The 16,262-nt window shown below is 35.3% G+C and overlaps 1 long non-coding RNA gene across 1 annotated transcript in view; it reads left to right on the top strand.

Moving 5' to 3' along the window:
• The window catches only part of LOC116070415, a 196,171-nt gene extending 181,972 nt beyond the window's left edge, over positions 1-14,199 (top strand). Inside the window, exon 3 of the long non-coding RNA XR_004110380.1 lies at positions 14,020-14,199. This is a non-coding gene — a long non-coding RNA (uncharacterized LOC116070415). The remainder of the gene's footprint in view (positions 1-14,019) is intronic.
• The last annotated feature ends 2,063 nt before the right edge of the window (positions 14,200-16,262 follow it).

Raw genomic sequence — 16,262 nt, 5'->3', positions numbered from 1 at the left:
ATGGAGGGTAGAGGACATATATAGGGACTGTACACATTTTGTCTTTAATATTTGCATATTGCAATTGCTTTTATACTTTGAACTATCTGCCAAGCCTTGAAATTAATTTTTTTTAACACTTTGAGCATTGCATTTTTATTTATCTCAATAAGTTTTTTATATATTTTGTTTTTGCTTAATTTTCTGAAAGATAATTTCTGATAAGACTTTGTTGTAACAATTTAATTTGCATAATTAAGTTTATTGCTTTTGAATCCTCATTCTTTGAAACTTTCTATAAGCAAATTCAAATCCAATCTATTTTTTCTTCTTTTCATTCTCAGGATCTTTGTTTATCCATGTTTTATCCTTGTTTATGACAGCTTATGACCTCTAATTTTATATTGTGTTTCATTTCACTTTAAAATTACAGTTGTTGATTTCTTTTATGCTTATTTATATATATGCTTATATGATTATATTATATAATATAGTCATTAAATATACATGTATGTATATACATATATATTATATTCTCATCCCTATTTATCACTTTTCTTGCAGCAGACTCCCCATCTCTTTCTGTAAATCATTGATTATATTATTTTATTTTTAGCTGTAGAACAATTTTAATTCAGCCTTTTGAAGTTACAGTTGTAAATTCTTGATTCAGAATGTGTGTTTACGGATTTCAGTCTCAGTTTTCCTTATTAGTCATCTTGAATGAATTAGACCAGATCACTTTGCCTATGTAGTCAAAGGCATGCATAGTCATCCATATGGTCCTTTTGAGATTTAATCCACACATCAGGTTCCATGTAGAATTTTCTGTCAGATGAAGTTAAGGCAATGATAGTAAAATAGAGACCCTACACTATAGATATTAGTGATATTCTTACTCTTATTGTCTTGTGGCTGTTATGGAGGCTAGCAAGGGTCTTCCTGAAAAGGGGGCTCAGAGATTACTGAGGAATATAGTATCTAGCCATTTTATTTATATAAAAAATATAATTTTCATTTGGGAAGGGAGAGCTAAGCTCTGGTAGTAAGTCATCAAGGAAAGGGTGGAAACTAAGGTCAGGTGACTTACCTATGAAATAATTACTCAGACATTATAGGTATCATTGAATTTACATAATTCTTAAGATTGTGAGAGCATCACTACCATTCATTCCTTTATATAAACAAAAAGCCATATAGTGTCAAATTCACTCAGATAACTATATGATCAGATAAGACTGGATTTGAGTGATAGATTTGGGCAACATGGGATGATTCTGCTCAGTTTTTATTCTAAGTGTTGATGTTGTTACACATCATAATATGCACCCATGGGTAATAAATATGCACCCATGCCATCCTCTGTTTTTGGAAGCAATAAATGACCTCTAATCCCTCCCTGTGTTTTCTCCACCATTGTAGACTTAGTATTTTAGTGTCTGAGAATTCAATTCTTAGCTGCCTCTTGTAACATGGCCTGCCTTTTTGTGGTCCCTGAATGCGAATAAAAAGAAAATGTTGATAGAATAAAATTGCCTTGGGACCATTTAAAGAATTCTTGAAAATTTTATAGTGACAACAGTAGAAGGCAGGGAATGGGAGCAAGAGGACATCAACTTCTGTGCCTGAGTGAAACAGAAATGCCACTGTTCAAAATGGCTGGAAAAACTGCAGGTCAGGGAGAAAAAAATAGACTTCTTTCTTCTGGAGCTGGATGCAGTGGAGGGAAATAAAGAATGGATTTGAGGCTTTATGACATGAATCCAATACTGAAGTTCCATTCTCACATGGTTCCTTTAAGTAGTGAAGCAACCTTATCACAGCGAGTCTGCAGTGACCATGAACCCTCTTTATAGAGGATGCATTCGGGATCCTTGAAGAGCCATGCATTGTGCTTATGTCACATTGTGGCTGATTAGATGCCAGTCTCTTTCCACAGGGAATTGTTCTTGGAGAAGAGATGGTATTTCATTCTTCAGTGTACATGGCAGCAGGTTACATATTTGGAGGTAAAAATGTAACAGAAATTTCAAAATGTTTGTGTTAATATAATTATTTGGAGAAGTACTGTTGGGCTTTTCTATGCCACTATATTACAACTTTGGTTGGTGAGAAAAATATGAGATTATGTTTCTTCCTCCCTAAACAAGCTGGTATTTGTATGCTGATATAAATATCTGTGGAGAATTGAGTACAAATAATTAAAATAGTATCTTAATTTTATTTATTTTTTATTAAATACAGTTTTTATTTATATTTCAAATGATATCCCCTTTTGCAGTTTCCCCTCCAAAAATATCCCCAATTCCCTCTTTCTTCCCCCTGCTTACCAACCCACCTACTCCTTTTTCCTGGCCCTGGCATTCCCCTACACTAGAGCATAGAACCTTCATAGGAACAAGGGCCTCTTCTCCCATTGATGACAAACTAAGCAATCCTCTGCTACATATGCAGCTAGAGCTATGAGTCCTAACATGTGTATTCTGTGATTGGTGGTTTAGTCCCTGGGAACTCTGAGGTTACTAGTTAGTTCATATTGTTGTTCATATTGTCCAAAAGGGCTGCAAACCCTTCCTTTCTCTAGCTCCTTCATTGGGGACCCTGTGCTCAGTTCAATGGATGGCTGTGAGCCTCCACTTCTGTATTAGTCAGACACAATCAGAGCCTCTCAGGAGATAGCTATACCAGGCTCCTGTCAACCAGCACTTGCTGGCATCCACTACAGTGCCTGGGTTCAGTGATTTTATATATAGAAGGATTTCAAGGTGGGGCAGTCTCTCTATTGTCCTTCCTTCAGTCTCTGCTCCATATTTTTGTCTCTGCAACTCCTTCAGAAGGGTATTTTGTTCTCCCTTCTAAGAAGGATTGATGTATCCTCACTTTGGTCTTCCTTCTTCTTGAATTTCTTGTGGTTTGTGAATTGTATCTTGGGTATTCCAAGCTTCTGGGCTATCCACTTATCAGTGAGTGCATAACGTGTGTTCTTTGGTGATTTGGTTACCACACTCAGGATGATATTCTCCAGATACATACAGTTTCCTAAGAATTTTGCAAATCCATTGTTTTTAATAGCTAAGTAGTACTCCATTGTGTAAATGTACTATATTTTCTGTATCCATTCCTGTGTTGAGGGACATCTGGTGTGTTTCCAGCTACTGGCTATTATAAATAAGGCTGCTATGAACATAGTAGAGCATGTGTCCTTATTACATGTTGGAGCATCTTCTGGGAATATGCTAGGAGTGGTATAGCTGGGTCCTCAGGTAGTACAATGTCTAATTTCCTGAGAAACTGGCAAACTGATTTCTAAAGTGGTTGTACCATCTTACAATCCCACCAGCAATGAAGGAGTTCTGTTCCTATTTCTCCACAACCTCGTCAGCATCTACTTTCTTTTTTTTTCTGAAGTCTTTTATTACAGATTTCACATCAATGCTGTGTACAAACAATTGCCAATCAATCCGTGAATAGGTTTGGTCTTGGGATTGTTTTTGCTCCTTGCTTTTCTTGTCCAATTGATTACCCTCACACATACTTTTATGAGATTTCTCAGCAGAAATACCATTTTAAACAGATTTCTCTGTCCATGTGTCCTGCCACTGAAGTGAGCAGATCATGTTTGGATCATTAACAATTGCATTACTAGAAGTAAAGGAGGGTTTGGTGTGGCATATCCCTAAAACAAGGCAAATAAGGCTATGCCACAGCATCTTTCACCTGACTTTTTGATCTTAGCCATTCTGACTAGTGTGAGGTGGAATCTCAGGGTTGTGTTCATTTGCATTTCCCTGATGACTACGGATGTTGAACATTTCTTTAGGTGCTTCTCAGCAATTCGGTATTCCTCACTTGAGAATTCGTTGTTTAGCTCTGTACCCCATTTTTTAATATGGATATTTGATTCTCTGGAGTCAAACTTCTTGAGTTCTTTGTACATATTGGATATTAACCCTCTATCGGATATAGGATTGGTAAAGACATTTTCCCAGTCTGTTCGTTGCCATTTTGTCCTATTGACAGTGTTCTTTGCCTTACAGAAGCTTTGCAATTTTATGAGGTCCCATTTGTCAGTTTTTGATCTTAGAGCATAAGCTATTGGTGTTCTGTTCAGGAAATTTTCCCCTGTGCCCATGTGCTCAAGGCTCTTCCCCACTTTCTTTTCTATTAGTTTCAGTATATCTGGTTTTATATGGAGGTCCTTGATCCACTTGGACTTGAGCTTTGTACAAGGAGATAGGAATGGATCGATTTGCATTCTTCTACATGCTAATCACCAGTTGAGACAGTACCATTTGTTGAAAATACTGTCCAACTGGATGGTTTTAGCTCCTTTCTCAAAGATCAAGTGACCATAGGTATGTGGGTTCATTTCTGGGTCCTCAGTTCTATTCTATTGATCCACCTACCTGTCACTGTATCAATACCATGCAGTTTGTTATCACAATTGCTCTGTAGTACTGCTTAAAGTCAGCAATAGTGATTCTACCAGAGGTTTTGATTGTTAAGAATATTTTTCGCTTTCTTAGGATTTTTGTTATTCCAGATGAATTTGCAAGTTGCTCTTTCCAAGTCTGTAAAGAATTGAGTTGGAATTTTGATGGGGATTGCATTGAATCTATAGATTGCTTTTGGCAAGATGGCCATTTTTACTATATTAATTCTGCCAATCCATGAGCATGGGAGATCTTTCCATCTTCTAAGATTTTTGATTTCCTTCTTCAGAGACATGAAGTTTTGCCATACACATTTTTCACTTGTGTAGTTAGAGTCACACCAAGGTATTTTATATTATTTGTGACTATTGTGAAAGGTATTTTTTCCCTAATTTTTTCTCAACCTGTTTATCCTTTGTGTAGAGGAAAGCCACTGATTTGCTTGAGTTAATTTTATATCCAGCTATTTTGCTGAAGTTGTTTATCAGGTTTAGATGTTCTCTGGTGGAAATTTTGGGGTCACTTAAGTATATTATCATATTATCTGCAAATAGTGATAGTTTGACTTCTTCCTTTTCAATTTGTATCCCTTTGATCTCCTTTTGTTGTTTAATTGCTCTGGCTAGGACTTCAAGTACAATATTGAATAGGTAGGGAGAGAGTGGACAGCCTTGCCTAGTCCCTGATTTTATTGGGATTGTTTTAAGTTTCTCTCCATTTAGTTTGATGTTGGCTACTGGTTTGCTGTATGTTGCTTTTATTATGTTTAGTTATGGGCCTTGAATTTCTGATCTTTCCAAGACCTTTATCTGTGAAGGGATGTTGGATTTTGTCAAATGCTTTCTCAGCATCTAATGATATGATCATATGATTTGTTTCTTTGATTTTGTTTATATAGTGGATTGCATTGATAGATTTCCGTATATTAAATCATCCCTGCATCCCTGGGATGAAGCCTACTTGATCATGATGGATGATTGTTCTGATGTGTTCTAGGATTTGGTTTGCAAGAATTTAATTGAGAATTTTTGCATCGATATTCATAAGGGAAGTTGGTCTGAAGTTTTCTTTCTTCATTAGGTCTTTGTTTAGTTTAGGTATCAGAGTCATTGTGGCTCCACAGAACAAATTGGGTAGAGTACTGTTTCCATTTTGTGGAATAGTTTGAGGAGTATTGGTATTTGTTCTTCTTTGAAGGTCTGATAAAACTCTGCACTAAACCCATTTGATCGTAGCCTTCTTTTGGTTGGGAGACTACTAATGACTCTTTCTATTTCTTTAGGGGATATGGGACTGTTTTGATTGTTTACCTGATCTTGATTTATCTTTTGTACCTGATATCTGTCCAGAAAATTGTCCATTTCATCCAGTTTTTCCTGTTTTGTTGAGTATAGGCTTTTATAGATGGATCTTATGATTTTTTGGATTTCCTCAGTTTCTGTTGCTATGTCTTCCTTTTCATTTCTGAGTTCATTAATTAGGATACTGTCTCTGTGCCCTCTAGTTAATCTGGCTAAGGATTTATCTATTTTGGTGATTTTCTCAAAGAACCATCTCCTGGTTTGGATGATTATATAGTTCTTTTAGTTTCCACTTGATTGATTTCAGCCCCAAGTTTGATCATTTACTCTGATCTACTACTCTTGGGTGAATTTGCTTCTTTTTGTTCTAGAGTTTTCAGATGTGCTGTCAAATGGCTAGTGTATGCTTTCTCTATTTTCTTTTTGAGGCACTCAGAGCTATAAGTTTTACTTTTAGGACTGCTTTCATTGTGTCCCATAAGTTTGGGTATGTTATGGCTTCATTTTCATTAAACTTTAAAAAGTCTTCAATTTCTTTCTTTATTTCTTCCTTGACCAAGTTATCATTGAGTAGAGTGTTGTTAAGCTTCCATGTATATGTGGGCATTCTATTGTTTATGTTGTTATTGAGGAACAGTCTTAGTCCATGGTGATCTGATAGGATGCAAGGAATTATTTCAATCTTCTTGTATCTGTTGAAGCCTGTTTTGTGACTGATTATATGGTCAGTTTTGGAGAAGGTACCATGAGGTGCTGAGAAGAAGGTATATGGTTTTATTTTAGGATAAAATGTTCTATAGATATCTGTTAAATCCATTTGCTTCGTAACTTCTCTGTCTCTGTTTAGTTTCTGTTTCTATGATCTGTCCATTGCAGAGAGTGGGGTGTTGAAGTCTCCCCCTATTATTGTGTGAGGTGCAATGTGTGATTGGAACTTTAGTAAAGTTTCTTTTATGAATGTAGATGCCCTTGCATTTGGAGCATAGAGAGTTCATCTTGGCAGATTTACTTTTGATGAGTATGAAGTGTCCCTCCTTATGTTTTTTGACCACTTTAGGTTCAAAGTTGATTTTATCTGATATTAGAATGGCTACTCCAGCTTGTTTCTTGGGATGATATGCTTGGAAAATTGTTTTCCAGCCTTTTACTTTGAAGTAGTGTCTGTCTTTGTCACTGAGGTGGGTTTCCTGTATGCAACAAAGTGTTGGATCCTGTTTACATAGCCAGTCTGTTAGTCTATGTCTTTTTATTGGACAATTGAGTCCATTGATATAAATAGGTATTAAGGAAAAGTAAGTGTTGCTTCCTGTTATTTTTGTGATTATAGTTGGAATTCTGTTCATGTGGCTATCTTCTTTTAGTTTTGTTGGAAGATTACATTTTTGCTTTTTCTAAGATGTAGTTTCCCTCCTTGTATTGGAGTTTTCCATTTAGTATCCTTTTAAGGGCTGGATTTCTGGAAAGATGTTGTGTAAATTTGGTTTTGTCATGGAATATCTCGGTTTCTCCATCTACGGTAAGTGAGAGTTTTGCTGGGTATAGTAGTCTGGGCCGTCATTTTTGTTCTCTTAGGGTCTGTATGACATTATAGTCTCTGGTGTGAAATCTGGTGTAATCCTGATAGGTCTGCCTTTATTTGTTACTTGACCTTTTTCCTTCACTGCTTTTAATATTCTTTCTTCGTTTTGTGCATTTGGTGTTTTGATTATTGTGTTGTGACTAGAAGAATTTCTTTTGTGCTACAAACTATTTGGAGTTCTCTAGGCTTCTTGTATATTCATGGTCATCTCTTTCTTTAGGTTAGGGAAATTTTCTTCTACAATGTTGTTGAAGATATTTAATGGCCCTTTAAGTTGGAAGTCTTCACTCTCTTCTATACCTATTATCCTTAGGTTTGGTCTTCTCATTGTGTCCTGGATTTCCTGGATATTTTGAGCTAGGAGCTTTTTGCAATTTGCATTTTCTTTGACTGTTGTTTTCTATGTTATCTATGTTTCTATGTTTTCTATGGTATCTTCTTCACCTGAGATTTTCTCTTCTGTATCTTGTATTCTGTTGGAGATGGTTGCATCTATGACTTCTGACTTCTTTCCTGGATTTTCTATCTCCAGAGTTGTCTCTCTTTGTGATTTCTTAAATGTTTCTACTTCCATTTTTAGATTCTGCATGGTTTTGTTCAATTCCTTCACCTGTATGCTTATGTTTTCCTATAATTCTTTTAGGAATTTTTTGTTTTCTCTTTAAGGGAATTGCATCTGTTTACCTGTGTTCCCCTGTATTTCTTTAAGAGAGTATTTATGTCCTTCTTAAATTCCTCTATCAGCATCATGAGATATGACTTTAGACTGAAATCTTGAATTTCCTGTGTGTTGGGGTATCCAGGACTTGCTGTGGTGGGAGTACTGGGTTCTGATGATGTCAAGTAGTCTTCGTTTCTGTTGGCCTTTTGATATCTGATAATCTCTTGTGTTAGATGTTCTTGCTGTCTCTGGCTAGAGCTTGTTCCTCCTTTGAGTCTGTAAGCCTGTGTCAATACTCCTGAGAAATCAGCTCTCTCCTGATAAGACCTGTGCACAGAGGGCTGCAGATCAGCAGTCCCTCTTGTGTACAGATGGATGCAGGAAGGACCCTGTCCCAGGTGCTCTGCAGCTTCTGTGGCCTGTGTCTCTTGGCTGGTTTCACCTTACAAATTCACCACAAGACAGGCCCTTGGTCCTGTGAAGGTTCTATGCCTTAGTGTAGGGGAATACCTGGGCCAGAAAGCAGAATAGTGTGGGTTGGTGAGCAGGGGGAGAGGGGAAGGAAAAGTTTTTGTTTTTTTTTTCAGAGGTAAAACTGGGAAAGGGGACATCATTTGAAATGTAAATAAAGAAAATATCCAATAAAAATAAATTTCAAAAAAAAAAAAGAAAGAAAGAAAGAAAGAAAGAAGGAAAGATAATCACTGGAGAGAAAATGGCGATCTCACCTGAGTCCGAGGGTCAGAGCACTCCCTGGAGACCAGCTTTCCCCTGGCAGAAAAGGTGCACAGAAGGCGAGGGAAGAGCAGCATCTCTTGGGTGTAAATGGAGGCAGGAAGGACCTTGTCCCAGACAAGGAGCTGTGGATAGCAGGTCGCTACTGAAGCTGTGGCGCAACTCAGTATCTTATTTTTAAAACAACATTTTTAACCTTCTATTTGGGGTTTATTTTCATAAAGAAAGCATGAAAAGATTATCTATAGTTCTTTTATCTTTATTTGATGAAGAGATTGCTATAGATTAATTTTAGTAAATAGCTTAAACACTTTTTTCTATGTACATTAGATATATATAAGATGAGATGAAAATCTATTCATAGTGATTTTTGACATGTTGATATCATGGATACACTGACATGTTCTCATTGAAAGAAAGAAAAAAAATTAGCTAACCTTAGAAATGAAATATATGAGTTTCAATAATTAATTAAGGAATAGTAAGCAAAATTAAAAAATTAAAAATTAAAAGTACTATTTTCAAATTTGCAGACTGTTGAAGTTTAATGAGTTCTATATGAAGGTATATATTTATAGTGAATAAGACTCACCCTCTATACTTCTCTCCCATCCAGTACCTGAGTGTGGATGCTTTAGTACTGCATATAGGAGGGAACAGGATGATTGTGGGAGGTAGATGGAGAGGGACCTGGGAGGGAGAGAGGAGGGGGAGGATATCAAGGGAGCAGGATCAGGTAGAACGTACTTTTTCTTGTAGTCATCCACCACTTCAGGCTTTGGCACTCCTGTTGCCCCTCAGCAATGATCTTTGAGAATTGGGCAGACAGATTGCATTAGTAAATGTGATTGAGTTTGGACAGAACATTTTGCAGTATTTTGGGTTTTTTTTTGTGTGTGTGTGTGTGTGTCTTGAATCTCTGTATTAAATCTCTGTATACGAATCTCTGTATTAAAGACCATCTACTGTAAACAGAAGCTTTTCCAATAAAGGTTGAAAGATGTGTTAATCAATGGGTATAATGGCAAGCCAATAAGGAGTCTCTTTAAAACTGTGTCTGTTTACCATAGGATTTCAGTAGGATTTTTCCTAGTGTGCATGGTACTTATAGGCAAAAGTTCTTGGTCTGATAATGATGCTTAATATTGGCTTCATTTTATAGAGCTAGATTTAAGTGCAAGCAGCAAAAGGGTTTGGGTGTTGCCTTGATGTTCATGCTGCTTTGTACACGTAGATGGTCATTATTATACCTTGCAGGGTTCATTCATATATGGGTAAAATTGATGGTTACTTCTTCCTAGAGAGCATGTATAGCATTTTCCAGGACTATGGAAGCCAGCCACTAGAAAGGCAGCTTCTAATTCATTACCATCTTGGTTTCTTCATATTCTATAACTCAGTTTTTTTGCTACCCTAGAAAATAGGATATTACCATTAAGTTCTAGGAGAGTGTAACAACGAGGATGTTCAATAGCCTTAGAAAGCTTGGGATCTTACAGACCCCAAAAGAGGCAAGATATTCTAAGTACCTAGCTGTCTATTTGTATTGAGTTGATATCTAGTAGAGATGTTGTTTCACTGTCATAGGGAAATTCTATTTTATCATTTACTTTTAAATTTTTCATCAGGAAATAAAGGGCCAGTTCTCTGGAGGACTTTCTCAGTTACAAAGAATGTGGTTTATATTTAATTATGAATAACCATATATGCTTTGTGATATTTCTTAGCCATTTTTATTTCTTCTCTTTAGAATTCTCTGATTATATCCCATTTTTATGGATCAATGTTTTTGATGCTTTGGTATATATATCTAATAATATATATTAGTTATTAACCCTTTATCAGATACATAGTTGACTGAGATTCTCTCCCATTCTCCAAGGTTCCTCTTCACTCCACTGAGTGTTTTTCTTTGCAGAAACATTTTACTTGTATAAGATCCTGCTAGTCAGCTATTGGCCTCAATTTCTAAGCACATGCATCCTGTTAAGGTTGTCCTTCCCAACCCCTATGTGCTGTAGGATACAGCCTATGTTTTCTTATATTTTTGGTTGTGAGCCTAGCCTTTAACGGCTGAGCCATCTCTCCAGCCCCAGCCTATGTTTTCTAAAAGTTTGATTGTTTCTTAATTTTTAATTATCTGTTAATTAAAACTAAACAGATTTATAGCCTTTATTATTTATAACCTTGAATAATTAAATTTCCATATGTTATTTAAATTGAACTAAGAAGTTCAATGATTTCAGTTTGCTTTTTAAATGCTTAAAAATTCCAAACCAGCCTAACCTATGTTCCACACAAGACTACACTATACTAGTAATTGATTAAGCCTTTTAAGTAAGATAAATTAAACCCATAACACTGAAATATATGTATTCTAAAAGTATTTACAAGATGTAAATATATATTGCATATGATTTATAAACCTCAACTCCCAGATGGTTGGGAAATATCAACAATATTTCTTTTAATTTTGTAATAGCAAGAATGAATGCACATAGGTTATTCTAACTAATGAAGTAAAATAGCCATACATTTAATATACTTCTCCAATTTATGTTAAGATTTTATCCTTCAAGATCAGAATGTTACTAATTCAATGGTAACGAGACTTTTTTTATCTTTTTTTGATGGATTGTGGTGATAAAGGCTTTAATTGCTCATGTTAAGACTGAGGTTGTAGTGACTAGGTGCTTTCTAGGATGATTCTAGGATGATACAACCAAAGAATACACACAAGCTTTTTTATTGCTGTGTACCAAAGTGACACTTAAGCATCCATTGTCTTAGTGACGTTTTACAGACTTTTCTGAAAGCTACTTAAAATCACAAAGTTTCAATTACTGTGGTTCCTTCAGATGTTTGTTTGTCCTCATACCTCTTATCACCAATTGAAGCTTCGAGTTCCAGTAAGGGGTTATATCTAATTGGGTTGCTGGCCAATGCGGTCTCATGGGAATATTTAAACCACCCAGGCTGTTGCCAAGATAATAGGTTGCTTTCTATAAAATGACAACAAGGGCCCATTACTGAAAAAAATACCTACACAAGTTGCTGAACAAGAAAAATTCGAGTGGGTGCCTTCATAAAGCCTTCAACCCAGTGTTTTAGTGTTCTTGGTACAGAAAGTTACTCTGCACAATACCAAAAGAGATATGCAAACACCAAACTAGCAACAAACTCTTTGATCTACAAGGGTGCCCCTTTTGCAAGATATTTTACATTAATTGTGGCACAAGGCTTAGGGGACCAACCAACTAACATTTGATTTGACTAAAGGCCTGCTCATAAAATGGAATCCCTCACCAACCCTGCATTAGTGACTGAGAACCTGAGACTAGATAGTCTAGAGAACTAGGGGCAAAACTAAATATTACTCTTTAAAAAAATAGGAGAAATAAAATGAGTCCTAATGATATTAGGATACACTCATAGATCTGCACTCAGCTATCATCAGAGAGACTTCCTCCAAAAGCAATTGGGAACAAATCCCCAGATTCATCAGCCAGACCAGGAGAGACCAGGAACACTCAGCCCTAAACATGATGTCTCAATTACATCCCTACCCTCAGAGCTCAGGAAAACCTCCAGAAGAGAAGGCAGAAAAGCTTTAAGAGTCAGAAGAGATGGGGACACTAAGAAAACAAGCCCTTTTATACCAACATGTTCAAAACTCATATGTACTCACGTCATGCACAGGACTTGGGCAGGCTTGATGTGGGTTACTTTCATATAGATATGGTAGCTTCCCCTTTAGCATTTGTGTGGGATTCTTGAGTGTGCAAATAAATGGCTCTCTAAGACTTTTTTCCTTTTTTTGTTCTTTTATTTTTGTGTGTGTGTGCAATTCTTATATGTTAGTTTTTATCTTATATCATAGTATTATATTAATCTCTTAGATATCTATTTATGGATACACATAATGGGAGTGGATTTGGATGGCAGGAGGGGTTGGAGGAACTAGGAGGAGTAAAGCCAAACCATATATATATATATATGTATATATATATACATATATATATATATATGGATATACCCTAATATATCAGGATATACTATGTAAGAAAAAGGTATGTTTTTCAGTAATAATAAAAAACAAAATTACAAAGCTTTTAACTGTAATTGATCTTTGTGGGATTTTTTGTTTGTTTGTTTGTTTTGTTTTGTTTTGTTTTGTTTTTGTTTTTTTGTTTTTTGAGGCAGGGTTTCTCTGTATAGCCCTGGCTATCCTGGAATTCATTCTGTAGACCAGACTGGCCTCAAACTCAGAATTCATCTGCCTCTGCCTCCCAAGTGCTGGGATTAAAGGTGTGTGCCACTATTGCCTGGTTTGAACTTTGTGTTTTATTGAAATTTGGTAGCTTATATTTTGATATAGTACTTTTTTTTATTTGTCATTGTTTTTAATGGCAGCAGCAAATCAGGAACAATTTTGTATTTGCAATGCTGTTATAAATTAATGTTTGAATATTTTATATAATATTATCAACTGATATAAATTATTATAATGTTGTAACATATTCATGTCTTTTAAAATATTAAATAGTCATTGCATAGTACTTCCATCAGTGAGATTTTGATAAAGAAAATGAACTTAAATTTTAACATAAGCTTCATGGCACACGTAGACCTGTATTTCAGAAATTTCTCAATAGAAAATACAGATAAGGCAAGTAAATTGTCCAATCTGAGCCTTTAGATACTTTGCATATGACATACTAATAAAGCGGTGGACATGATATTCCTATATTTGCATGCATTTATAACCATGTTTTTTTAAATATAAATAAGTATGATAAATAGAATAGATATGCTTTAAACCTTTGAACTTATGAAGCAGATAAAAAAAAGAAAAGAAAATCAAGCTTAATCCAAAAAGCGACAGTTGAGTTCAGTTTCATATCCCTAGAGATAAGTAAAACTAGAAATATAGTAGATTATTAATTTGCAATTAATCTTTTTCTCACTTTTTTAGGGGCACACAATTAAAACTTGAATTTAAGAGCTAATGGACAGCTAAGAGATTTTCAGAAAGTGGCTTGGTAATGTTCAAACATTATATTTTCCCCAAGATTGGACAGATGTTCCTGGAGGAGAAGGGCAGTTTTTATGTTTGAGTAGCTGCTTATCACTCGAACCATAATCATGTCATTTAGGGAAGTGGCTGTGGGCCTCATATATTTTCTCAGTTAAGACAGTTGAGCTAAAGAAAACTGATGAAGCTCTTCATTCTTAAGCTTTAAAACCAGAGATGTTGATTCTAGAATTCCCCATGATAGAATTGTTCTTTTTGGACCTGAAAAACTCATGATATCTTCTCCTCTACTGCAGAGACACCATCGTCCTATCATCTACTGCAGAGACACCATCGCCCTATCATCTACTGCAGAGACACGATCACCCTATCATCTACTACTACAAAGACACCATCGCCCGATCATCTACTGCAGAGACACCATCGCCTTATCATCTGAACATAAACTAAGGAAGAGAAGGGCCCTGGGCACAGCAAGGAAGCAACTAACATAATTTCATGTTAGTTGGTCTGGATGTCAATAACTTAATTTTGAGATAACCAAACGTATTTAGTATTTCTTTTTATATCCATTTCAGAACAGGAATAAAAAATTTACTTTTAGGAACAGGCAATTTGAATTTACAGATTTCTACATATATAATTAATAATGAATCATTGTAAAAAGTAAATAACATTGACATTCATCATCATGTTTGGAAATTTACTGTCCTTTAAATTTCATGTATGTCAAGGTCAGTGCACGATCCCCTAATAACTAAAAATGAAGACTCTTTTCTAATGTTAGTCAACTTTTAGCCTTATCCTTGTAGTAACATATGTGTATTTCTTTATTAAACACAGATGTAAAATGAAACCAACAATTTGAGTCAGATGCTGAGACACTGCACAGTGGGCCAAGCTTACTTAGAAGGGAAGTTGGCATTGAAATAGGGTTGGTACCACATGGACATAGGCAACACCTATAATCCCAACACACAAGAAGTCCAGGTAGGAGGATCTCAAACTTGAGGCTGACTCTTTGTGTTGTGTGTGTGTGTGTGTGTGTGTGTGATATTTTTATTTATTTACATTTCAAATGGATATAGTACTTTTAAATGGCATTCAAGTTCAATTTCAAATTTCTATTTTGTATTCTTTCAAGTTTGTGATCTTGAGCAATGACTTAATTTTCACAGTCTCATTTTCTTCTGTCTCAAAATAAAGATGCAACAACAGTGATTGAGAGGACCATTATGATCATTAAGTGAAACAATACCCAGAGGCTGATACATGTTAAATATTAGCTAAAATTGATATTATTACAAATATGCTTCTATGAACCTTCATATAGAGTTTGAAACTTATATTGAAATAGATTTGTAAATTTTCAGTTATGAATTCTTCAACTTGATGGCTTACGTGGAATGGCTTCTGGTTAATTTGTAACATTCTTTAATAGATTACTCTTATATGATCTGAAAAATCCACTCTACAGTGGTTAAGAGCACTGACTGCTCTTCCAAAGGTCCTGAGTTCAATTCCCAGCAACCACATGGTGGCTCAAAACCATCTACAGTGTGATCTAATGCCCTCTTCTGGTGTCTCTAAAGACAGCTATAGTGTACTCATACACATAAAATAAATAAATCTTTAAAAAAAAAAAGAAAGAAAGAAAAATCCACTCTACATTATGGTTAGAATATTGTGTCTCTGTCCTATGTCTGCACAACAGAAATAAGTTTCATTACTGTTGTACATATACTGTAGGTGGTTGGTTAAAATGAACATGAATGTTTATTCTACTTAAGTTTTAGAAATATTTTCTCAAAACTAATATTGTATCATTAATTAGCTAAAATATATCATTTAGTAATGTTTCTATCGCTTTTTTCTATTTTGTAACACTGAAAATGTAAAGATTTTGAGTTACTAAAACAATGGTTATTTATAGTATAATTTAAAATGTAAGTTATATATTATATGTATATATAATATATGTTATATATGTTAATATGTTATATAAGTTATATATTATATGTAAGTTGTATTATACTTCAAAATTATAAACAAAGAGTAATTAAATTCATACATAGACATACACCTTGTGTCATTTCCTGTTCTTCATTTGAGGTAAATAAAATACTGAGATAGTTAATTTATAATTCTCAATTATTAGAAACTTTACTAATTTTTTTTCTTTTTTTGGTCTTTCAAGACAGGGTTTCTCTGGATAGCCCTGGCTGTCCTGAAACTCACTCTGTAGACCAAGGTGGCCTCGAACTCAAAATCTGCCTGCCTCTGCCTCCAAGTGCTGGGATTAAAGGCATGCACCACCACTGCCCCCATACTAATTTTCAATGAGCAACTTTTCATAGCAGACATTTGGTGCAGCAAGTATATACTTGCTATACTTGTGGTATAGCAAGTTCAAATTCACGGAATGGTGGCTTTCTGTGTTGCACAGGACTTTTAATTCAAAACACACATCCTTTGTGATTGGGTTACCTCACTCAGGATGATATTCTCCAGATCTATCCATTTACCTAAGAATTTCATA

The sequence above is a fragment of the Mastomys coucha genome, unplaced genomic scaffold (assembly GCF_008632895.1).
Source record: "Mastomys coucha isolate ucsf_1 unplaced genomic scaffold, UCSF_Mcou_1 pScaffold1, whole genome shotgun sequence".
Lineage (NCBI taxonomy): Eukaryota > Metazoa > Chordata > Mammalia > Rodentia > Muridae > Mastomys > Mastomys coucha.
Note: the sequence above shows the minus strand (reverse complement) of the source record. Positions and strands in the feature narration are given on the sequence as shown.